At 49.6% G+C, this 23,638-nt stretch overlaps 1 long non-coding RNA gene across 1 annotated transcript in view; it reads left to right on the top strand.

The window, feature by feature from the left end:
• Nucleotides 1-23,638, top strand: part of LOC123600696 — a 313,135-nt gene that overhangs the window by 87,925 nt on the left and 201,572 nt on the right. The window lies entirely within an intron of this gene.

Raw genomic sequence — 23,638 nt, 5'->3', positions numbered from 1 at the left:
ATTCTATAAGAAAAGTTATTAATACTATTCACTATTTTAATGATAATGAACACTTAACTTTGCAGTTTTTCCTTCTTAAATCTTTTCTAACCTCTGTCCCAGCTCGTTTCACTTGAACATTGTAACTGTCCTCTACTTTCTTCCGTCTGTTGGGCACCAAGTTCAGAGTGTTGTATTCTTTAGACCAGCGGAGGTATGAAGCCATGGGCAGGGTGCTGGGGTGAGGGAACGCCGTCTGCTTTCTGCAGAACATCCTTTGCTCCTCCCCGCCACACGTCCTTGTCCCTCCTGTCCTGCTCCTTCGTGAGTCCTCTTTGCTCTGATTTCAGACTGCCTGGGGCCTCCTTCAGGCCCAGAACCTATTGACTCTGCTCCTTACTTGATAGGCCCTGATTCTGCTTATGGGTCCTAGAGACCCCAGTTGGCATTGATCAATCCAAGCAATCTGTGAGCAGGACAGGATGACCCCTCAAATTCAGTCTAGAAAACAGGGAGGAGGCGGAGGAGAGAGTCACCATTGCTGAGTACCTACTGTGTGCCAGGCACTGGCCTTGGAGGGTTCACTTGTGACCCTTACAACCTGGTTCACCGTCCGAGGTGTAAACATGACAAGAAGGGCAGGTCTCTGAGAGTCTAGGTCACAAAACCAAGGTTACACAGCTGGGAAGTGTCAGAGCCAAGGGTGTGACCAGGTGTTCTGGGGTGCAGGGGTTTGCCCCCTGCGGCTCTGCTTTGTCAGGCACCCCCTCTTTCAGCCTCGGCTGTCTTACTTCGGCAGCCCATCATCCAGAGCTGTGCGTGACCCTGGAAGAAGAGAGGCTGAAATCTTATATAATTACCCAAATCATGGCTCCTAAATGGTCTCTGATTACAGCACTAAAGCCCCTTTCTGCAGTGCAGCCCCAGTTCTCCTGAATAGAGCTGCGGCCACTTTGTGCGGGATTTCTTTCTTTTAAAGTGAAAGAGATGGCTTATCCCCATGCAAAGTAGGTCAGAACCTCAGCAAAGATCTTTTCAAACACTTGGCTTTTTTGAAGTCCCGCTACGAAACTCCTTTTGTTTCTCCTGCCTTTGCCTCTTTCCTCCCACCCTTCTCCTTTTTCCAAAAGGCTCAACGACATCAAATGGCTCTAACCAACAGCGACAGGGAGCGCTGCACGCGATAAGCTCAATTATAAATAATGCCCAGGCCCGGCCAGCCCAGCTGGGCCGAGAGTGCCCACCGCGGCCAGGCTGCCTCGGTCCCGCGCCTCCCACGCCCAGGCCACCTTTACAACATCGTGGGCACCTGGCTGATCTGCCAGAAAAACATGTGCCCTTGTCCTTGGTCCCACCATCTCAGGCGAGACAGGAGTGGACTGGGATCGCACCCAGGCCTGGGAGCCATTGGCTTGAGTCTGTGGTGCTCATTATTAATCCAAACTTGCAAAAGGTTTTTGCTCCAGCGGGAAATCAATGCAGCTGGAACAGTGTGGTGCTTTGCCTAATGGCCTGCTATCTTGGGGGTTATTTCTCTGCCATTTGTTCTTGCTTGCCAAGTCCCCCAGGCCCACCCTCAGCAACTGTAGGTAGAACTCAGTTGCATAGGCATTAAGGATGCTTTTCAGCAGGTCCATGTTTACAGAGGTGGCCACACCCAGGAGCACCTGAGAGCCTTACCCCACTCTTGATGGGCAGGTTGGGTGAGGAGGCACTTCTGGCCCCAGAAAACCAGGCTTCCACAGCTGAATGAGATGCTTGTTGGCACTGAAAATTGCAGGGCTCAGGAGTGATGGCTCAGGGGCTGGAGCCCATGTCTGCTGATGTTGAAGCTCTCTCCACTCCTCAAACCTCCGTGACTTTGAAACGGAGGGGTGTGTGTGTGTGAGCGAGCGTGTGTGTGTAAACATGCACACCTGTGCGTGTGTCCTTACTGAGGAAGAGACTAATGAGAGAGATGAATTTGCCCCTTGCGTGAGATGATGGTGCCTTCCGGGAGTTCAGTGGGATGCCCACCCAAGAAATGTCTCCCCGCACCTATATTCTGTCTTCTCTGGACCTGGCAGGAAAGAGTCCTCCCTCATCTGCTCTCCCTGTCACCTCTCTCCTGTCATTCTCAGTCTTTATCCAAAAGACAAGCAATTTTCCCAGAAGGTTGGTGTCTTCAGAGGTACTGACGAGGGGCATTGCTGTAGGCACCGCAGGGGAAGTGTGGCAGGGGGCGGGGCAGGCTTTAGGGACGATTCTCTCATTCAGTGAGTAGTCATTTAGGACCTGCCATTTTCCGAGATGCTTCTAGGTGCTGAGAACAAAACAGGTAACCCCCCAGCCTTCATGGTATGTGCATTCAAGTGAGGGACACAGACAGTAAACTACATGAATGGGCAAGTAGAGGGGGTCGTAAAAGCTAAGACAAAGTAAAGCAGGAAAGAGGGGCCGGGAGCGTTGGAGAGGCTGCAGTTTTCGATAGGGTAACCAAGAAGGCTCGCTGAGAACATAATGTTGAAATACAGGCCTGAGGGAGTGAGGTATGAAGACATCTGAGGAAAGCATTCTGCCCAGAGGAAATAGCAAGTGCAAAGGCCCTGAGGCCCCAAAGCACTGATCCGTATGAGGAGTAAAAAGGAGATGCTGCAACTTGATCAGGGCAAGTGAGAGGCAACGTACCAAGGGATTACAGAAAGGTAATGGGCGGGAGGGGTGTGTTTGTAGATTTTATAGGGCATTGATGTAAGCACTTTGGCTTTTATCATGAGTGAGATGGGAGCCGTTGTAAGACCTGAGTAGAGAACTGACTGACACTTTAGTAGCAAGTGCCCCCCCCCCTCCGCCGCCCCAGTTTACTGCTCATTGCTCAGGAGCTAGAGGGGGCTGGGCCAGACTGGAGGAGAAGTTGTGTCCTTTTTTGCTGTAGGAGAAGGCAAGGAAAGAGGAAGAGTGTTCGGACTGGACAGGGAGAGTTTGCCTGTCAGGTGATCCTGGGGCTTTTGGAGGCAGAGCCCACTTGGTGCTGCAAGGATTCTGGCAGTCTGGGGACTGGACAGCTCCAGGCTGGACCCCATCTCTCCCAAGATGTTCAAGCGCACGCACATCTGTGTGCAGCCCTTCTCTTCATTTTCCCACCCTTCGGGGTGTCCGGCTTCAATCCTTCCTGTGGGCTCTCTAATGACTGTGAGATGAGGTATTGCACACAGCAGAGAAGCCAGCAGTGTGGGCAGGTCTGAAGATGCTGGATTTCTCACCTCTCCCGCCTGCTCCCTCTTGGTGCCACCTCTCCCCCTCCCCTCTTCTCACCCCTTTGCAGAAGAGAACGACAATGCGTGTGTGAAGATTGCTTGCTGGCTGGAGATGCTCTCGTTCTCCTCCCTTCCCTGCTCAGAAACAACCAACCGCCTTCCTTTCCACATCCCCAGCCCTGTCTGTTTCAGGGTATCCTGGCACCGCCATCCCTCTTCTACTGTTTCCCCCTCCACCATTCAGAGGATTCCCGGGCCCTTTTATCCTCGGTCAGAATTCCCTGGGCTGCTAAGTGGGGACTAGCTGCTTGGGAGGCTTGATCCATGATGCATCTGTTGAGTGGGGATGGCGTTGAAAGCCTCCTGGTGTACCCAACTTGCATTATTTACCCCAATATAAATTGTCTTGAAGACAATTGTAAAGGTTGTTGGCATTTCAGAACTCCAAAGCGAATGAATTCAAAGATACCAACTTACACTCATACACTTGGCTCTGAGCTGGCCTCTCTATTTGGGTAGGAGAAGGGGGCCCGCCCTAGGTTTCCTGTTGGTCCCTCCATCCCCCTTTCTTTCCTGCGAATGTCCCATTGTAGACCTCCAGGCCCAGGCTTCTCCCTTCTTCTCTCAGGAGGAGGCCAGTCACCATGGAAGGACAGGCTTAGCAGCTTCCTTTCAGGGCAGGGTGGGGTTTGTTTGTCTGTGTAAATTGCCTCTTTCTTTTTGTAAGAGAACAAGGAGAGAAAATGAAACACTTTTGCCACCTCCTCGTTAGCTCGGAGTCCCAGGTGAGCTGGGGAACTCACAGCTCCTTTTGTGTGGCTGGCGGCCTGGAGCGTCTCCATGGTGATGCCTTGAAGCCTCTCAGAGCTGGGGACCAGCCTCTCTCAGCAGCATCCCCGAGCCGCCAGCATCAGGGAGAGGCAGGGAAGAGGGGCCTGTGGGATCCAGGGAGGACAAGGTTGGGTCTGTCCAGGTTCTGGCAGTGGGTTCCTGCCCCTCTGCTTCTCCAAGGCCAGCCACAGCGTTGGAACCTGGGATCCAATCTAAGAACACAGCCACAGTGTGTGACATCCATGGTCTTCTAGAACCTGGTTTCATGCTCCCGATCCAGGTTTGTCTCCTGCGGCTCCTCGACACAGAGGTGCTATTTGAGCCCCGCCTGGTCTCTTCACTCCCCTCTAAAACAGCATTTACTTCTGCTTCTGTGCATTGGCTCCAGCCATTGCCTCTTGTCTGGGACCTTTCCCTCAGTATTTCTCCGGCTTGGTTCCAGGGCCTCCTTCTCTTAGAAGCCTTCCTTGATTAAGACCTGAGCCCTTGGAGCTCTGCCCCTCTTCTAAAACCAGACACCCACTGCCTCTCTGGGCCTCATTTTCTCCTGCAAACACATAATGTCTCGAGTTATTAATTCACTTGCATGTGAGGGGCAGGTGGTACAGTGGGGAAGGCCGGGTGTCTGTTACTCCTGGCCTTGAATTGTGGTTCTGGCAGTTGGTAATTTGCTCTCATAGGATGAGTACACTTAGCAGTCGTCTCCCAGAGCTGGTAAGGGGCCTGTGAGTCTCATTTTCTTCACCTGGAAAATGGGAGTCCTAGCCATTCCCCACAGACTCGTGGGGATTAAATCCATTGTTGTAAATGAAGGTGCAGGTGCTGGCAGGGGCTCTGGTGAGCAGTAGTTACGGCCCCTGCCCGCTGCCTCCCTCCCCACCGCCAGTTTCGACGCTACCCTTTGCTCCCCAGTACCCCGAATTTCCCCCCTTGTAGTCCTTTCTTTGCACATGCCTCTAACTAATGATTTATTTGTTGTACTGATGTACCCGATGTTTCTTTTGGGGGGCTTGCAGGCGATGGGCTTAGTCTGATACGTCCATCACTGTCTCCCTGTGCTTAGCACAGAATCTGGACAAGGAGGTGCTCAAGTAACATTTGCTGACTGACTGACCATCTGAATGTAGATTAGGGCCCCTCCACCATTAGACCTAGAATGCTCTGTTTTTTACTGCTTTGAATCTCCATGGAGCCTTGCATATGGTAGGTGTTCTGTAAGTGGCTCATTAGGGAACAGTCCTTGGCTGAACGTTTTGCCATTCAGGAATGAGTGACCACAGAAAGACTCTCCTGGGTGATTCTAGGAACGGAAGAGGGGCCCCTTCTGTAGAATGGCTGAGGGGGGGGGGTGATCTGCGGCTTGAAGGCAGAGGGGCAGACCAAACAAATCCCTCAGTGTCCCTTCTAATCCTGGAGTTTACGGTCTGCAGAAGCCGGAAGCACTTTGTTCCAGAATATATTAGCCCCAGAGAGACCACACCCTTGGGACCAGATAAAGGAGATGGGCCTTGTGCTCTGGGAGAGCTGGGCTAGTAGGCTGATTGGTTAGAGCTAATTCCCATGAGCATTGCCGAAGTTGGGACAAACTCAATTTTAAGTTAAGTGGAAATATTTTTATTTGAGTTAATGTACATTGGATCTGGTAAACACACAGAGTATATTACTACGCACTCTGGAAATGTGCAGTCCGATCAGCAAACAGATTAGTTTTAAGTGAAAAGACACTGGCAGGCGCTTAAATTCATTGACTTGTTGAGAACGTCTAGATTTGGATACAAACGCACTGGAACGCTGCATCAGTTTGGTGTCTCAGCCCATCCGCACGGAGAAGCTATTGATTTTAGTTGATATGCATTGATTCCCAGAAAACAGGACGGCTTTTGAAAATGAACTTCCAGTAATTTCAGGGAGAAGCTGGTGCGTTTGTCTCCACGCGAGGCTGACTTGTTTTGTTAAACCTGTCTCCACGCCTCGAAGGAACAGAGCAGCAGACAAATATCTTCGTATGAATTAAAATGCATTGATTCTTGGAGGGAAACGATGGTCTCTGTTAAAAGCTTTTTTGGAGATGTTAGCACCCCTTCCTCCCTGCCTTCTGCTCTCCCCGAAACGGCGGCGGCAGTGTTCAGAGCCCATCTGAAGTTGGAGGTGGTGGCGGGTGGGCGGGGTGAGGGAAGGGAGCAGGGAGCGTGAGCAGGAAGCTGCTGCTCTCCAGGGAAAGGAGCATCACAAGGGTTCAACGTTGTTGGTCTCATAAGCAGACAGAGACAGGTGCCCACGTAGGAGCTGAGGGAAGGTGAAACAAGGGTCCCATTGATCAAGAAAACAGCGATGAGGACGAAGGGGTCCTGGGGTCAGGTGTGGGATGCAGAAATGAGGGTGCGCGTGCGGTTTCCATCTCTTGGTCAATGGCCTCTCTGTGTCAGAGGGGAAACAAGTCGACGATGATCGTGGAAACCACGTGGGAGTGAGTTTTCTCACGTTCCTACCTTCTGAATGAGCTGGACGTGAACCAGAGGTGTAATTTAGGCATTTCTCACCCTCATTAATGAATAGCTCCCATGGGGTGTGCAGACAGCACGGCTGGAAAAATGATTCCAGGAGCCAGGAAGGAAGCAGTTGGCCCGGAACTTATTTTTCATGTGCTATGGCTCCCCTGGATCTTTCTGGATCAGAGCCACTTGGGACAAGTTTTAGGGTTGATCATGGACTTAACTCCTCTTTAGCCCCCAGAGATACCTTGGGTGGGTGATTAAATCCATTTGGCGGCTGTGTGTTGGGTGGGGTAGAAAGTGTTGACCAGTTGTCCAGGTAAGTGGCTATGGACCTATGGTCCTTGAGTCTCCCCCTTCACTCTCTTCTACTCCACCTCTTCACTCTCTGCCAGTTGCCCCCCCCCCCACTCTGCTTTGGAACGGGGATTGCCTAGCCTGGGAAGCAGAGGATCAAAGCGCTGGAAGGGATTTTTAGGATCCTTCAGTCCAACCCCCATCTGAAGCGTTATCTTCTTGCCCCTGCAACATCCTTTGCCAAATGCGGTATTGGCTTAAATGCCTCTGACCATGCACTGCACATCGTCTCCCATGTGTCTTTTTCAAATAGTTCCAATCAATGCCAAGTGCCCCCAGCCCCTAGCCTGCCAACACCAACACCAAACTTAAATGAGCCTCAGCCTGGTGGCTGGGGTTCTGTCCTCTGGGGTAGCACATAGGCTGTTTTATTCTTTTCCTGCATGAATGTCTTTAGACATTTGAAGATAGTTACAATGTCCCCCTCAAAGCTTCCTTTCTCCAAGCAAAACACCCTGGGTTCTTCAACTATTTCTATTATGGCATGATTTTGGGTCTCTCCACCGTATGCAGGAACAGCTACATAATGTGTATGAGCCCCCAGTACAAAATGAAAATGCGGAGCCCTTTGTTTGAAAATTATTAGGAATTTCAAGATGACATTAGGACCCTTCTGAGTGACTATACAGGTTGCACACCCATCAGGCAGCCCTGACCATAGGGGACCTCTTTTCCCAGATGTCAGTCTGCAGTGTCCTTCTAAGTGATGTTCCAGGGTTAGCCTGCCCAGAAGGAGAGTGACAGTCACTTTTTTTTCTGAATGTATCCATTAGTGTTATCGAAGCAATTGATGATCACATTAACTTTACTGGCAGAGCATTCAGGTGAGTCATACTCAGCTTAGCATCCACTGTAAAGTCTGGGTTTGATTCGTATCCACAGGGGCCGACCTCCCTCCCTCACTTTTGTGCAGTTGGAAGAATCTGCAGCAGTGAACTTTGCTCTGCCCGTAGGACCCATCTTGGTGCTTAACCACATTGTTATCTTTAGGCCATTTCTCACTCATTCAGTCCATAGAGAAACATTTACCAAGCGCCCCCTGTGTGCTAGGACAGTGACAGGAGTTAGGAGCCAATGTCGAATCAAACCTGACCTTGACCTTAACGAGCTTTAGTTTAGAAAAGGTATTTAAGCAATAACTACACGAAAATGCACAAATTCCTGCAACAGGGTGTACCGTGGGAGTGGAGAAGATGGGAAGTCATGGAGGGCTTCAAAGAGGCAGCATTTGAGATGGCTCCTGAAGGGTGAGCAGAGGTTTGGCACATGGGAAGGGGAGGAGGGAAAACCCACTTCCTTGGCCTGGTTGCCTGCCCAGATGTTCCGCCTCATTTCTTTTGGCCATCCTTCTAAGGCAGCACCAAGGAACTTGGCCCTTGTGGCTTCCTCCCCCTCCCCCCACCTGGTTGCCACAGCCCGTTCCATCTCTGGGCCTTTCAGGCAGACCCCATGCCATGATGAGAAGACACTGCTGAAGTTTTTGCTGCAGTTTTAATTTCTTGACATCATCTGGGTGCGTTGGGAAAAATGAGATCTAATAATGAATGATTACAACTCTCAAGTTAAGTCTAGTTGGTTGACTAATCAATTTGGTTAAGTGAAAATCCATAGCAAATGAGTCGACCGCAGTATGACATTTCTCCATCCAATTTAAATTAAAATCACCAACCATAATAATTTCACAATTACTCAGGGAGGGCACACTGGAGACTTGACCCCCGGAGCAGAGAAATTGCAAATGCCGCAGAGAATGGGCTAAGAGTGGGGTGATGAGGAAGTCACTTGAGCTGAACTCTGCTTGAACTGCTCAGCCTCGTCAGCTCACGGAGGTGGGGGGGCCGCAAAGGATGCTGAGCGGCAGTTTTGTATTCTTGGGTGCAGCCCCGCTCCTCCTCCCCAGGGAGGTGGGAGTTTGTAGCCTCCTGACTAGAAAGCCCACAGGGAGCTCCTCCAAGAGAGAAGGGTCTCTCTCCTCCAGAGAAGATGGTGGGGAGAGAAGTGGGTGTTGTCTTTTGCATGTTAAAATCTCCCAAATTTAGACTGTAAATTGCTGGACAGTGGATTCCATGTCTGTTTATCTTAAGAGTGCTAAGTGGGTGTAACAGGCAATTAATAGGTTTTTGGTAATGAGGGTAAGGATGACAGAGCAAAGGAAAGGATTAGATTCTATCTGATATGATAAACGTTTATTTGCCGGATGTCCCCTCTGTACCAGGCACGGTATTAGGCACCATGGAGTGAGAGATGTAGCGCTTAAACACGGAGCGCTGCCTCCCAGGAGTTCGTAGCCTCTTGTGTAGCCTGAGAGATAAACAGCAGATAGGAATACAAGGCGGAATGTCAGTAACATGTAGTAAGGAACTTGAAAGATAAGAATGTTTTGGATCAGGGAACTTCATGCAAACATTTTTGTCTGCCAGTTACACCATCTGTAAAAGGCATTTATTTAGTAACAGTGCTAGCTCACAAAGTGGTCAAATGAGTGAGGTGGCTGATACTGCCAGCGGTCCCTCAGTTGTTTTTCTCTCCTTCTACAGCATAAAACTTCCAAATGTCGGGTGAACGTGTGGCTGCCTGGAGTCAAGACCACATTTCCCAGGACCCTTTGCTCCTGTGGTCACATGATGAGGCCAGGCCAATGGAATGCAAGTTCAGGCAGCTTCTAGGAAGTGCTCTTAAAGGGAGGGATCAGGTTCTCCTCTTGCTCTTACTTCTGTCCTGCTGGCAGGAATCCAGGCATAGTGGATAGAGCTGGAACGGTCACCCTGGAACATAAAGTGACTTTGGAAGTGGAGGCCACGCAGGCAGAGCAACAAGATAGAAGGAGCCTGGGTTCTGAACACTGTGATGTGCCTACTAGTCCTGGACAGCTGACCTTGGGAGCAGAAAACAAATGTCTGTCTTACTTAAACCATTCTTATTTTGGGTTAACCGTCACTCCAGGCTGAGCCCAATTCTAATAAATTCAAGTGAATTGGTCCACGCAAAGCACTCTGCCTAGTGCTTAGCATATAATAAAGGCTTAAGAACCGGTGGCTCATATTAGTGTTTTCGGTCCTTACTCCAAAGAAAACAGGAGACAAGGTGCCCGTTGAGCTGCAGGGTGCCTGCCTTATTTCTACATGGGGACTCTTGGCTGAGACGCTCAGCCTTCAGTGTCATGGTCAAGGCCCAGCTCTGCAGCCCCTCCTCCTCCCACAGTCCACTCTTCTTATACTCTCAGCTTACTACCCCCGTCTCCTAACTTAAATCGTGCTGTCACCAGCTCAGCCATTACTTATCGGAGAGGCAATAGCAGCAGCCCAGGAGAAGTATGGGCAGAGAGTCAGGTCCTATGGATCAATCTGTAATTTTTCTTGTGGCGGCGAGAGGAGCGTGAGCGATGTATGCACTAAATCCCCAGCGTGGCAGCAGCGTGGCAGCGCGTCTTGGCTTGAATTATTTATCTTTGCGTGGGTCGGGGGCCCTGGAAGGAGAGGGGAGACGCCAGGTGCATATACGTGCTCCCCGGCTTAGGCGGTCATGGGGGTGGGGGCAGTGGCGGTCTGGCAAGGATGTGGGTCCTGGACACCTTGCCATAAGAGAGGGCACAGCAGTTGTCTGTGTAGGTGGGCCAAGATGCTTTCAGTTTCTGGGCAGACAAGAGTCAGCAAGTCACCCTTTTGCATTGCTGGGAAACTTAGTAGAAAAATGGCAAAGCTGTTGGCCCAGAAGTAACAATTGGCTCTTTGCCTGTTATTGGGTGTGTATATTGAGAAAGTACAAGTACATATTCTATTCCCTATGGAGAAGGGAGAGGATAAGGGGATGTGGGGGCTCTCCTGTCTGTGGGGGCAGGGTCATAGTTATTAGAAGTCGTGTCACTTAGCAGGAGGTGTGAGTTTGATAGACATTACTCATGTTCACCAATATTTCAAAATCTTTTCCCTTTCCTGTTCACGTGGAGGGGTTAACTAGTCTTGTGGGGCTAGTTCTGGATAATAGAGTATAGCCAGAAATAACGTGTGATCACTTAAGAGGTGGCATGTATTCCTCTCTCTCTCTCTCTCTCTGTCTCCCTCCCTCCCTCCCTCCCTCCCTCCCTCTTTAGAAAGATCAGAGATAGTGATGTCACAATCTCGTGGAACCAGCAGTCTGGTCCCCAGATGAGTATGGCATAGCCCATACCCAACAGCACTGGGTGTGTGAATGAGTGAGAAGGAAATTGGTTGTCTTAAGTGACTGAGATTTTGGAATTCACGGTAACCGGAGCAGTCTCACTGATCCTGATAAATGATGCTCAAATCAAAGGGGTGGGCGGGTCCTGTAGCTTCAGCAGGAAGCCAAGGTTAGCAAACCAGAAGCTGGAGTCTGGACGGTCGCTAGATCTTTGTGCACTTGGCTTGGGCAGAGAAAAAGCCAATAATGAGTGCCCATACATGGAACTAGGGATGAGTGGGGCCGGAGTGATATGGACGGTAGCAGGGTCAGTTGGTAAGATCTGAGAATGTACCTGGGACGGATGCCACTGTCACTCTAACATTCTGCTGCAAAAAGGTCCCAGAGGGCAGGCTATGTTTAAGATCTTCAAACCAGAGGATCAATTCCAGAACCTTCCCCAGATCTTATGGACTGAATTGTGTCCCTTTTCACCAAATTCATATGTTGAAGTCCTAAACCCCCACTGTGACTGTATTTGGCGATAGGACCTTTGGGGAATTAATTAATGTTAAATAACATCATAAGGGTGGGGCCCTAATCCAATAAGACTGATGTCCTTATAAGAAGAGGAAGAGAGACCAGAGATCTCTGTCTCTGCACAGGCACACAGAGAAGAGCTGTGTGAGGACACAGTGAGAAGGCAGCCATTTGCAAGCCAGGAAGAGAGCTCTCTGTAGCAACTAACCCTAAAGGCACCTTGATCTTGGACTCCCAGCATCTAGAACTGTAAGAAAACAAATTTCTGTTTAAGCCACCCAGTCTGTGGTATTTTGTTATGGCAGCCCGAGCTGACTAATACAGACCTTGACTTAAGCCTTGTGACCTAATGTCAAGACTCTTCTCCACTCACGCCCTGGCTTTCTTGGGGTAAACTTTGTGTGTGGAGTCAGGTATTTTGAGGTGGAGAGGAAAGAGAAGAGAGGGGAATAATAAAAATATTAACATCTCCTTGCACTTCTAACAACATGCTTTTTTTCTTTTTTCCATTTATTACACTGGATTTCAATTATAGACCCGTAGAATAGGGATACTTATCCCAGGCTTGCCGATTTTATTCATTTGCTCAGCAACGTTTTTTGAGCATCTACTAGGCGTTGGGGCATGATGCTGAGTTTTGGGGTGCAGAGGTGCATAGGCAACAGCGCCTGCTCTCACGTGGCTGAGTGAACTGAGGCCCCTAGGAAAAGCTGCTAGTTCGGTGAGATGGGGTTAGTGAGGACTCGATTAGTTTTGTGCCTGGATGTCTGGCAAAGAGAAGCAAAACAGAGAGTTAGGCTATAAGAGATGCTGATGGACCCTTGCATCCCAGGGAAAGCCGTCTTCTCCTTGTCCCCGGGAAGCCGAGGTTCAGCCTCACAGCGAGGTCGCGTGTCCAGCTCTTGGCAGCCCGCGTCCCAGTCAGTCTCCACCTTCTTCTTTGCCGGCAGAACCTTTACTTTGTCTCCATCTCTTGCACCCACGCACCTCAGGGAAAGCTGGCTTCTCCCAGTCCCGAGGGTGTCTCACGTAGGCAAGCCAGGCAATCAATCACACTCGATGTATTCTTCTTGCAATTATAACCAGTGAAACACATTAGAGCCTGCAGGGATTCTTGGATTTCTCACCCTAAAATGAGCACAAAAGAGGGACATTCCGTTCTTTTGAGAGGCATTATTGTGGGAGGCATGATGCTGGGAGCTGCCGCAGCCGCTTTATGACCATGAGGAAACAGGCTGAAAAGTAACTTCCGCTAGGCCGAGTACGGCAGAACGGAGCGGGGGAAAGAACTGGTTCTGGATGCCAATTACCTGAATTACTAGGGCTCCTCGTTATATAAGATAATGAATATTCTCATTGTTTAAGCTCTTGTGGGGTGGGCATTTTATTACATGAGGCCAGAAGCTTCCCAATACACAGGCAGAAATAATCAACCAGCATGTGTATACTGAGGCCCTGCTGTCTCCACCACGCTGCCTCAGTGTGTGACTTCGGGCAGGTCTCATGGCTTTTCTGGGCCCCGGTTTTCTCCTCTGTAAAATGAGGGTGGGGATAAGGGTGCATTCCGTCTCTACCCCTTCAAATTACACACTGTGCTCAGCACTGGGATCTGTACCCTGGCCGGGGGGAAGGTGCAAAAAAGGATACGAAGTACTGATTGGAATTAGAGAGAACGCCATTTCATATGTGGCTGGTAGAGGGAAGAGGAAGGAAAGGAAGAGGGGGTCTCCTTTCTCACTGTCTAAAGGAAGTAATATGTGTGGGAGAGAGGATGTATGCCCTGGCCGCCGAGGGAAGTGTCTGCGTTATGCACCGTCCCTGCAGCCATTCCAGATGGCCTTCTTTCTATCCCTTCCCCGACCTTTCTCTGACCCGTGTCATCTTGCACATGATCCGCTCACAGCCCTTTGGGCCTGGCACCTCTCACTTGGCTGGGTCAGCTTTTCCTGCAGGGGTGGGTATGTGGCAGATCTTGCTGGAGGTGGCTAAAGCCAGAGAGGAGTGGGGCCATGGGAGTCCACGATAGGCCCTGTTTTCTGCCCAGTCTCAGAGCCATCAGAATCAGAACTGCTAGGATCCCCAGGAGAAGCAGATGTGGCTTCCACCCAAGATCTAATGAATCGGCTGTGCTTTGGGCCCTTGGTATGTCCCTGCCCCTTATCATCCTCACTATGATGCTAGAAGGTGAGTGCTTATAGTGGCTGCATTTTACAGAAGAGGAAACCGAGGCTCAGCAAGGTGAGATGCCTCGACCAGGGTCACGCAGCCGGTAAGCCATGAAGTGGAGACCCAAGCTTAGGTTTGTCTGATAGCGTTCCCAATCCTGGCCTGGCCTGCCCCTGAGTCTTTGGGTCACCGGGGCCAACTCACTTGTCCAGCGTGTTCGCCTGCCCCTGTCCCATGCTTAAGCAGCCCCCCAGCTCCCAAACTCTCATGCCTCTGCAGGGGCTCTCCTCCTGGCAGGGGGTTTCTTCTGTCATCTCTGCTTCTTTCCATATAGTCACACCTCTGTGCTCCTGCAGGGTTGGCAACACAGCTAGCTTGGTTTCTGTGTCTCCTGTGACATGTACCTTCCCCCTGCTCCCTTCCTCCTCCCCACTGCCAAACAAAATAATACCCAACAAATAAAATCTCTTTTCGTTAGAGTTACAGGTCTTGATATCTATTTTTTTTCACTCAATATTCATCAGATATAATTGAGCACTTATTATGTGCAGATATTGTTAGGTGCTAGAGATATCAAGAGTGAGTCTAAATGGCTGTGATGCCAGCCCTCGCAGAGTTACGGTCAAGTGCACTTCCCGCTCTCTTTCTCTATCGGCCCCTCAGCGCTGTGTTGCTGGTGATATGAAGGCAGGTTTTAGAGTGGCCGGGACAATGTCTACCATCAGTAGGTGCTGTGTGGAATAAATATATTAATGAAAAGGGGTAAAGGGTCATGAAGGGCAAGGTGAGTACAAGAGGTACGTTTCAAGGAGGTCAGGCGGCCTGCCTTCTGTTGCTGCGTCCTCAGAAGATGCTAAATTGTCTAATAAATGGTTTCTCAGCCTAGGGCCCTGGAGAGGGCAGCTGATGCGCCCGAAGGCCTGAGGCCGGCGCCCAGCCCAGGACCATGTTGGGAGGACGCATTATGAATGCAAGGTGTAGGAAATAGAAATTATTAAACTCGCAGATAGGGACAGAAACGCCTTTGTGTGGCTGCGGAGTTGGGAAATTATGCTGAAGCAATGCATTGCAAATCAGCCCGCACTAGGCAGAGAGGGGCTTTTATTCTCCGGGCCCCGAAGTTCCCTCAGCAGCTTTTGTGTGCAGCCGCGGAGGCCCTTCTGGGAGGAGAGAGAAACCAGTAATTTCGTGGCTGATTGGCAGACTGTCCAGAGCCAATAAAGATACTTGTTTTCTTGCTGAAGTGCTCACCAACCCAAATCTCAGCTCTTCAATTTTATCCTTCTTTCTATTCTTGTGATCCCACCTCCCCCCCCCCCCACTTCTTTTCCATTATGGAGAGATGTGAAAGCAGAACTATGTCTCCCTCCACGCACTTGGTTTAGTGTGGACCCAGCGGCGGTGAGGCTCCCATCCTGGCGACCCGCGAGGACAGAAGACAGCTGCCCAGGGCATCTGGACTTTTCTCCAGGCATCCAGTTTTCTGTGGCACAATCTACAGGGATCTCCTGTGCCACTTAGTTACCTTTGGGGAGCTTAATGTGCACACCTCCATGAGTCCACCCCACGTCCCTGCAGTGTTTTGATGTTGTTTGTTCCAATACTAAGGGTGGGGGCGGGTGACTTGTCCAAGGTCTCACAGTTGTAAAGCACGGCACTGTGATTTGAAGTTGGGTTGACTGAAATTCATAGTCTGTGGTCTTGGGTGTTTCGAGCACCCCCGCCCCCCTGCCCCGTGACATCTGACTCTGGTATTCATGGCACCCCTGCTGATTAAAGATGCCCTCTCTGGAACCCTGAGGACTCTCCTGCTGGGTTCTCCAACTGGTCATTCCTAAGTCACAGGGCCATCTTGAAGTTGTAACAGAAGTGTCTGGCTTGGAAATTGAATGGGCTTTTTAAAAGTTTTAATTGGAATTCCAGTTAGTTAATAGACAACATAGCGTTGGCTTCCGGTGATTCAGTACATATGACACCTGGTGCTCATCACGACAAGTGCAGTCCTTCATCCCCATCACCTATTTCACCCATTCCCTCCCCCTCCCCCCCAGATGGTTCTGGTAACTACCAGCGTGTTCTCTAGAGTTAAGAGTCTGCTTCTTGGTTTGCCTCTTTTTTTTTTCCCCCTTTGCTCATTTACTTTGTTTCTTAAATTCCACATATGAGTGAAATCATATGGTATTTGTCTTTCTCTGACTGACTTATTTCGCTTGGCATTATACTCTCTAGCTTCATCCGTATCATTGCACATGGCAAGATTTCATTCTTTTTTATGGCTGAGTGATGTTCCACTGTGTGTGGGTGTGTATATAAACCCTCTCTGCCTTATCCATCCATCAGCTGATGTCCAGTTGGGCTGCTTCCATAAGTTTGGTGTTGTGAATAATGCTGCTATGAGTATAGGGGTCCATATGTCCTTTTGAATTAGTATTTTTGTATTCTTTGGGTAAATACATAGTAGTGCAATTGCTAGATCATAGGACAATTCTATCTGCAACTTTTTTGAGACACCCCCATACTGTTTTCCAGAGGGTCTGCACCAGTTTGCATTCCCACTAACAGTGCACGAGGGTTCCTTTTTTTCCATGTCCTTGCCAAGACCTGTTGTTTCTTGTGTTGTTGAGTTTAGCCATTCTGACAGGAGTGAGGTGATAGCTCATTGTAGGTTTTTTTTTTTAATGTTTGTTTAGTTTTGAGAGAGAGTGGGGGAGGGGCAGAAAGAGAGGGGGGCAGAGGATCTGAAGCAGGCTCTGCACTGACAGCAGAGAGCCCTATGTGAGGCTTGAACTCACAAACCATGAGGTCATGATCTGAGCCGAAGTCAGATGCTTCACTGACTGAGCCACCCAGGCGCCCCCTTATTATAGTTTCAAATTGTAGGAAATTGAATGGACCTTTGAGACTATGCAATTTATTCCCTTTCCCTCATGCACCCATTTTACAGATCACGAAGCTTAGGCCCAGAGAATTTAGGAACTGGCCCAAGGTCACAGCCTAATGGTAGGCCAAGGACAAGAAACCTTACCTTTATTTACCATCCAGTGTTCTGTCTCCTTCATTTGCAATATCAAGTGGGATGAGGTTTGGTTGTAACAGACACCCCCAAGATAGTACCTTTACTCCTTATTGTAAAATAAGTCAGAAACAAGCAAATCAGATGTAAAAGAAAGCACAAGAGGGTATGGCAGCTCCACAGGGTTAGGGACCTAGGCTCTCTCTGTCGTATCACTTTGCCATGTGTAGCTTTCTTCCCAAGTTCACGTCATGGTCCAAGATGGCTCCTGGAGCTCCAGCCATAACATCCAGCAGCTGGAAGGAGGACGCTCTTCCCTTCCAGAAGACTTTCTGGAAGTTTCACACAATGCTTCTGTCTCACTGGCCAGAATTTAGTCTCTGGCCATACTAGATAAATGGGAGGCTGGAAATTGTCATCTCTGAGCTGGGTGCCTAGTGAAAAGTCAGGGCTTGTGTTCTGTTCTTAAGAAAATTCGAGGGAGTGGCCACTGGGAAGCAGGTAGAACCCTCAGGACAGCTCCTTAGTCTCTAAACTGGCTGCCCACATCACCTTCCCCGTCCGTCCTCTAGGAAATTCCCAGTCGGGAGGGAAGCTGAAGCAGTAGATCTTGCTGGCAGAAAAACAAGTTTTTTTTTTTTGTTTTTTTTTTTTTCCTTCCTCTTTCAGATAAAACTCTGCCTCTGCAAGAGTTTGCATCATGGGACTTTTTAATATAATGCCACCTACCATAGTTTTTTTTTGTTTTTTTTTTTTGTCTTTTTTTGTTTGTTTGTTTTTTATTTTTGTTTTTGGCACTCCTCTCTATTTTTGGTCCAAGCCAAAAACAACATTGGTATAGCTTTGGTCCCTTCCTGGATTTTGTAAAACGTGAGGACATGAGGGTAGAGATTTAGATTGCCAAAGGAAGATGTGATTGATAAGAATGTGTCGGTGTCTATATGCGTATTTCTAGAAGGGAAGGGGAACCTCCATTCCCATGCATCCTGGGACGGCTCCAGTCATGTCTCAGACTGAAAAAGTGTGAAACGCTGATTTCGCTCATGTGACAATTCTTCAAGTAACAAGGAACCGGGGAACAAGGAACCAGGGCTGCTTCTTTGAATGCCTAGAGGCAGTTAGGGGCTCCGAATGTGAGAAACAAGAGTGTGAAGCAGCCTAGAGACGGTTGAGTCCAGCCACCTGCTTTTATACAGACAAAAAACCCGAGGCCCAGAGACATTACAGGTTTGCCCAAAATTTACAGAGGTGGGACTAGGATCCCACCCTTCTGACTCCTGGGCCAAGCCTTTTTTCTTTTTGCCTGTACCTGTTGTCTCTCTGAAATATATAGATTTTATGTTGTTCTCTAGCCATTTAGTGTGTGTGACTGTTGTTTCCCCAACTAAAAACTCTGAACCTCTCTTCTATTCGAAGCACCAGGTAAATCCTTGGTGTAAGGAGGATACGAAGGTGAGGAAGACACCGGTTTCTCTCCTAAAGAATTTGAAGTCCACAGAGGAATGGAGATGTGTCAACAACTAGCTGGAAGGCAAGACGGGGGTGCTGAGGGGCACAGGGACAAGTATGGGCTGATCGATGTGGCTGGGGTGAGGATTGTGGAAGAGCCCATGGCAAGAGTCCTCGAAGAAGAGAGGGAGGGAAGGAAGAGGTCATCTAGATCAGGTGAAGGTCACAGACAGAGCCTGAGAGTTACAATGCTAGCTAAAACCTCCCTGCCCTGGGCACCATTGCTGGAATTTGGAAGGCTCAGGAGTAGGACCCGAACAAGAGAAGGCCAGAAGGGTCTCCTCTGCCTCCAGGGAGCAGTGCTAGTCCTAACTTGTTGGGTCCTTTTCTTGGCCCTTTGTGTGGCCATTAAAATGCCTGAAAGGGACCCAGCACAGCTTGATCTTGCCAAGGCCAGTTGAGCCAGGATCTCTAGGAGTGGCACTGAGGAACCTGTCTACTTAAAGTTCCCTTTGTGATACTGGTGTAAAAGAGGACAGTTTATTTTATTTTTTAAAATGTATTTTGAGAGAGAGTGCGAGAGGAGCAGAGGGAGACAGAGAATCCTAAGCACGTTCCGTGCTATCAGCACAGAGCCGGACGTGGGGCTCAAACCCACAAACCATTGAGATCGGTACCTGAAGTTGAGATCGGTACCTGAGCTGAAGTTGGATGCTTAACCTACTGAGCCACCCAGGCGCGCCAGGCAAGGGGACATTTTAGAGCTAAGGAAAGAGGTGAGCGAAGCCTTGGTGCAGGTGGCAGGAAGGAGGTGTGGGGCATAATCGGCTCAACTCCGCGGTGGAGCCTCCAAATGGAGGGGACCCGGTAGGAGAACTGAACCGCTAGGTCCCCGGTTGCCCTGGACTCACTCCTCGTTTTGCAGATGAGGACACAGAGACCCAGGGCAGTGGAGAGCCTTCCGGGGCCGGCCCCGCAGCTGGTTACGGAGCGCCGTGGTCTGCACCCCTCCCAGCCAGGTCCAGTGCCACGTTCATTCTGCGTGCCACCTCCCTCTGCCGGTGGCTCAGTCCGCGTCGAAGCCTCTACACGGCAAGTGATGAGAAAGACTCTTTGTGGCTGTGGGCGACATTCTTCATTTGTGTGCAGGGAGAGGTCCGGCTGTTTTCAAGAGTGTTAATTAGGAAGTTGCCTGGTCCCCATTTTAGCTTGTCTTTTTTCTGGCTTCCGAGGCGGGCACGCAGGGCTGGGCTTCAGAGAAGAACTGGCCGGTTACGGTGGTAATGGTGGGGGCAGAGGTTATCACTCTCCACCCCTGTTTGGTGGTGGGGATGGGGAGGGGGGCAGTGCTCCTCGAGTGATAGGGCCGGTTGTGATAGGGTTGGCAGGAGGGACTAAGGAAGATTGCTTCTGTCGGAGCAGTGAGCTCAAGTGGCAAAGGCTGCCCCAGGGTAAAAGGGACAGCCAGCAGCTGCTGCCTGTCTCTAGTCGGTTTCTTGGCCGTGGTGAAAGGCATTGCTTGTTCTTTGTCTTCCCTTGGAGACAGCGGAGTCCAGGCTTGTCCTGTTTCTCTTTTTGTACTCTCCCATGAGCCCCATACTCCTTCTCAGAAATCCTTTTGTCAGGATATCTGCAATAATTTGCTCAGTGTCTGCTTCTTCTGACAAATGGGGGCCTCCCTGAGCGTCTGGCTTGCTCCCACCATACCCTCAGCGCCTTGCACAGAGCCCAGCAAGCAGCAGGCACTAAATAAACATGTGTAGATGGTGCAGTAGGCTCACCAAAGGGAGAACCGCTCAGTTGGACCTTTGGGATGCAGGTTCTTGCCTGATTCTGTCCCTGATGCTCTGTGGGATCGTGATCAAGTCGCTGTCTCTCCGTGCCTTGTGTTTCTGCAACAACAACAATAAATAAAACTAAATTGCAAAAAGCACCACAGTCTGTTTGTCAACATCGGACTCTTATCAGATGGGACAGTTAACTGAGTTTCGGGGTTCCTGATTCTAGGAACTGCCACTTGCTAGTTAGTACTGCCTCAAGGGAGGTGGTGGGGGTCAGTCCTCAGAGCAGAGAAGCCTCAACTGGCCACACCCTTGGATGGTTTTATTTACACAAGGGATGGCAGGGCACCTGGGTGGCTTAGTCAGTTAAGCGTCCCACTTCGGCTCAGGTCATGATCTCACGGTTCGTGGGTTTGAGCCCCGCGTAGGGCTCTGTGCTGACAGCTCCGAGCCTGGGGCCTGCCTTGGATTCTTTGTTTCCCTCTCCCTCTGCCCCTCCCCCACTAGCACTCTGTGTCTCTCTCTCTCTCTCTCTGTCTCAAAAATAAATACACATAAAAAAAAGTAATATACACAAGGGATGGCCCCAATTTGTTTTAACTAAGGACAGAGCAAAAAGTCTATTCAAGAGAGATGTGAGACACCAGTCACAACTCATACGGGTCCATCTGTGATGCTGGTGAGGAAGGAAATGCCAAGACAGAAAGGAAGCAGGGTGTCTAACTTAGTGGGGGGCTAGATCAGAGCTGGTCTTACCTGGATGGAGGGTCTGGATTACAGGCCTTAGGGGGATTTTGTCTATCATCAGGGCCAATGGCTGGATGGGTGTGGGGACAGATTTCTGCTCCTTTGCTGATTTCCCCGATGCTACGGGCAATGGTGTTGGCGTGGCTACAGATTTGCAGCCAGCACCTGCTGAAAGCCCTTGCCTTGGGAGAAGCTCCGGCAGGATCCAGGAGCTTTGGGGAAAAACCTGCCCGGCTGGCAGCTAGCTTTGCCCCTTTCTGCAGGGCCCCCAGATCCTCACTAACAGGGGGACCAAGGACCCAAGTGTCCCCTCCAGGCCTGCTGGGCCCCCTCCCCTCTGCCAGCTTGGGGCTTATCCCTCTTGGCTCTTCCGTGGCTCGGGAGGGACCCAGCCCGAATCATCTCGGCTCCAAGAGAGAAAAGGAGGAACATCTGTTAACACAAATGCTTTTCTAATTTCTTTTTAAATCTCACTCAGCATCTGCGTTAAACAAGGCTGATCGGCTTGTACAATATTTAATTTTGGAACCATTTCTAAAGGCACTTGTAAGAGGGGAGCCATGGGCAGAGCAACAGACTCCTGAATCTTTCATAGCGTGCTGGTGAGGAGCTTCCGCCAGGCTCTGTCCTAATCACACAGAGGAGAATAAGCAGAGACAGGATTTCTTAATAACAAATACCTTTGCAGCACCTCATTAAATCACTGCATTTCAGAGACACAGCAGGACATTTGGGTGAATAAATACTGCAATCTCCCAGTCTGGAGGATTTTCACATCTGAGTTATTTCTCTTGCATATGATCAGTTCCTTCTCTCTCTCTTTTAAAAAAATTTCCACAAATGATTTTAGCTGATGAGTTCAATTAACGAAGACATTAGAGCAAAGTTGAAAAGCGTCTCTCTCCCTCTCCTCCTTTCCCTTCCCTGGCTTCTCCCCGCCCTACAACCACAGAGCTGTATTTTGTGTGGTTTTGCAGTTTAACAAATAGCACTGCCAAATGAGAGATGAGAGAAGAGGGGGTGGGGAGGGCGATGCTGCTTGATGGGAAAACAAAGCATTCCCTTGCTGGCGTTTATGAGGATGGCCATAAATGGAGCCTGGGAAGGAGAGGCAGCCAGGGGCGGGGCTTGGCGGGTGGGGCGGGACTTGGCGGGTGCTTCCGGTCTCCTGACCACCTGCGGATGTGGGTCCCTTTCTGTGGGGCCACACCCGGTCTCCAGGAGGACTTGCAACAGGACAAGACAACTGAGGAAAACCATCTGTTTTCAGCTGCTCTTAACTGTTACTGTGCATGCACTGTGTGCCAGGCCCTGTAGTAGATGCACAGAGTTAATGTTGTTGTGAAAAAAATCTAAGCCACAGCGGCTCTTTCCCGCATCCTCTCTTACTACAGTTGAATCAATCAGCCCATTGATCAATACATCAAGATTTTAAATTTTTTTTTTCAACGTTTATTTATTTTTGGGACAGAGAGAGACAGAGCATGAACGGGGGAGGGGCAGAGAGAGAGGGAGACACAGAATCGGAGACAGGTTCCAGGCTCTGAGCCATCAGCCCAGAGCCTGACGCGGGGCTCGAACTCACGGACCGCGAGATCATGACCTGGCCGAAGTCGGAAGCTTAACCGACTGCGCCACCCAGGCGCCCCAATACATCACGAGTTTAATGAAGAGGTCATAAACTGGCAGTCCATGGACTAGCTCAAAAACAGTGTTTGTTTATCCTAAATACTGTTGGTTGCTTCTTGTTAAAAATAGAATCAATTGCTTCAGTGCAGTGTTTTTAAAACTGTGATTTATGGCCCCTTCGTGGGTCTCAACATCCGTTTAGAAGGGATCCCAAGTTGCCTATCCTTACATTTTGATTTTGGGAAAAATCTATCTCTAACTAAGTTCTTAAGTAGTATATTTTCTGAGTCTTCCAATGCATGGGGGATATTTTCTCTTATTTCTATAAATAAACATCACTCTAGGAATGCAAATGGAGGGGGATAAGGAAGATGGGATAAGATAGAATGGAATGAGATAAAATGGACAGAAACGAGAAGAAATCAGAAAAGAGGAGGGAAAAGTGTCAGCATGGGTGGCCCACGGTCAGGTAAATACTGTTGCTAGTTTGTGGTTTGTTTCTGTGATGGTCTGCGATCTAGAATGTACCTCTTCCTCTGGGTCCCAAGCAGCGAAGCTGGGAGCCTCTGCTCCCAGTGGGAATTCCCAATGTGCCCCTTGCATTGGTGAATAGGGCATTTGCCACAGGCAACCTCCATGTTGGAATCCAGTGGCAGCCAGTGATGTGGCCACCAGTGGCCAGTGGCATCAGTGTCCTGTGGTCTGGAAATGGCAGGATTTGTCTCCCTTGGATCCTACTTTCCACTCTTGTTTCTTAGCTTCTCCTCAGTTCCATGAGCTCATCAAGCTGCTTCTCATAAAGTGTCGTCTACTCACGTTGGCCAAAGTTGGCTCCAATGCTTGCAACCAAGAACCCAGCCGTATTTAGAAATTAGGGGATGTCACATAAAAGGTTGAATTTTTAATTTGTTTTGGAAGCAGAAAAAAGGAAGATCTAGGTTTAGGTCTGTGTTTCTCTATGGCAGGCCTGTAGATGATATATATATATTAGTTTCCTGTGGCTTCTATAGCACATTGCACAAACTGGATGGCCTTAATACAATAAGAATGTGTTCTATCACAGTTTTGGAGATCAGAGCTCCAGAAGGAGTTCGGTGCTTCCTCTGGGGTTCAAGGAGAGCATCTCTGTTCCTTGTTTCTCCTAGCTTCTGGTGGCCGCCCTGTCATTCCCGGGCTGGTGGTCACATCACTTCAGTCTGCCTCAGTCTTCACGTTCCCTGTTCCCTGTGTCTGTGTTGTCTGTCTTTGCCTGATTCTTGTAAGAACACTTGGGATGGCATT

Source organism: Leopardus geoffroyi, chromosome D1 (genome assembly GCF_018350155.1).
Source record: "Leopardus geoffroyi isolate Oge1 chromosome D1, O.geoffroyi_Oge1_pat1.0, whole genome shotgun sequence".
In the NCBI taxonomy this organism is placed as follows: Eukaryota; Metazoa; Chordata; class Mammalia; order Carnivora; family Felidae; genus Leopardus; species Leopardus geoffroyi.
This window is presented reverse-complemented; position numbering and strand designations above follow the sequence as displayed.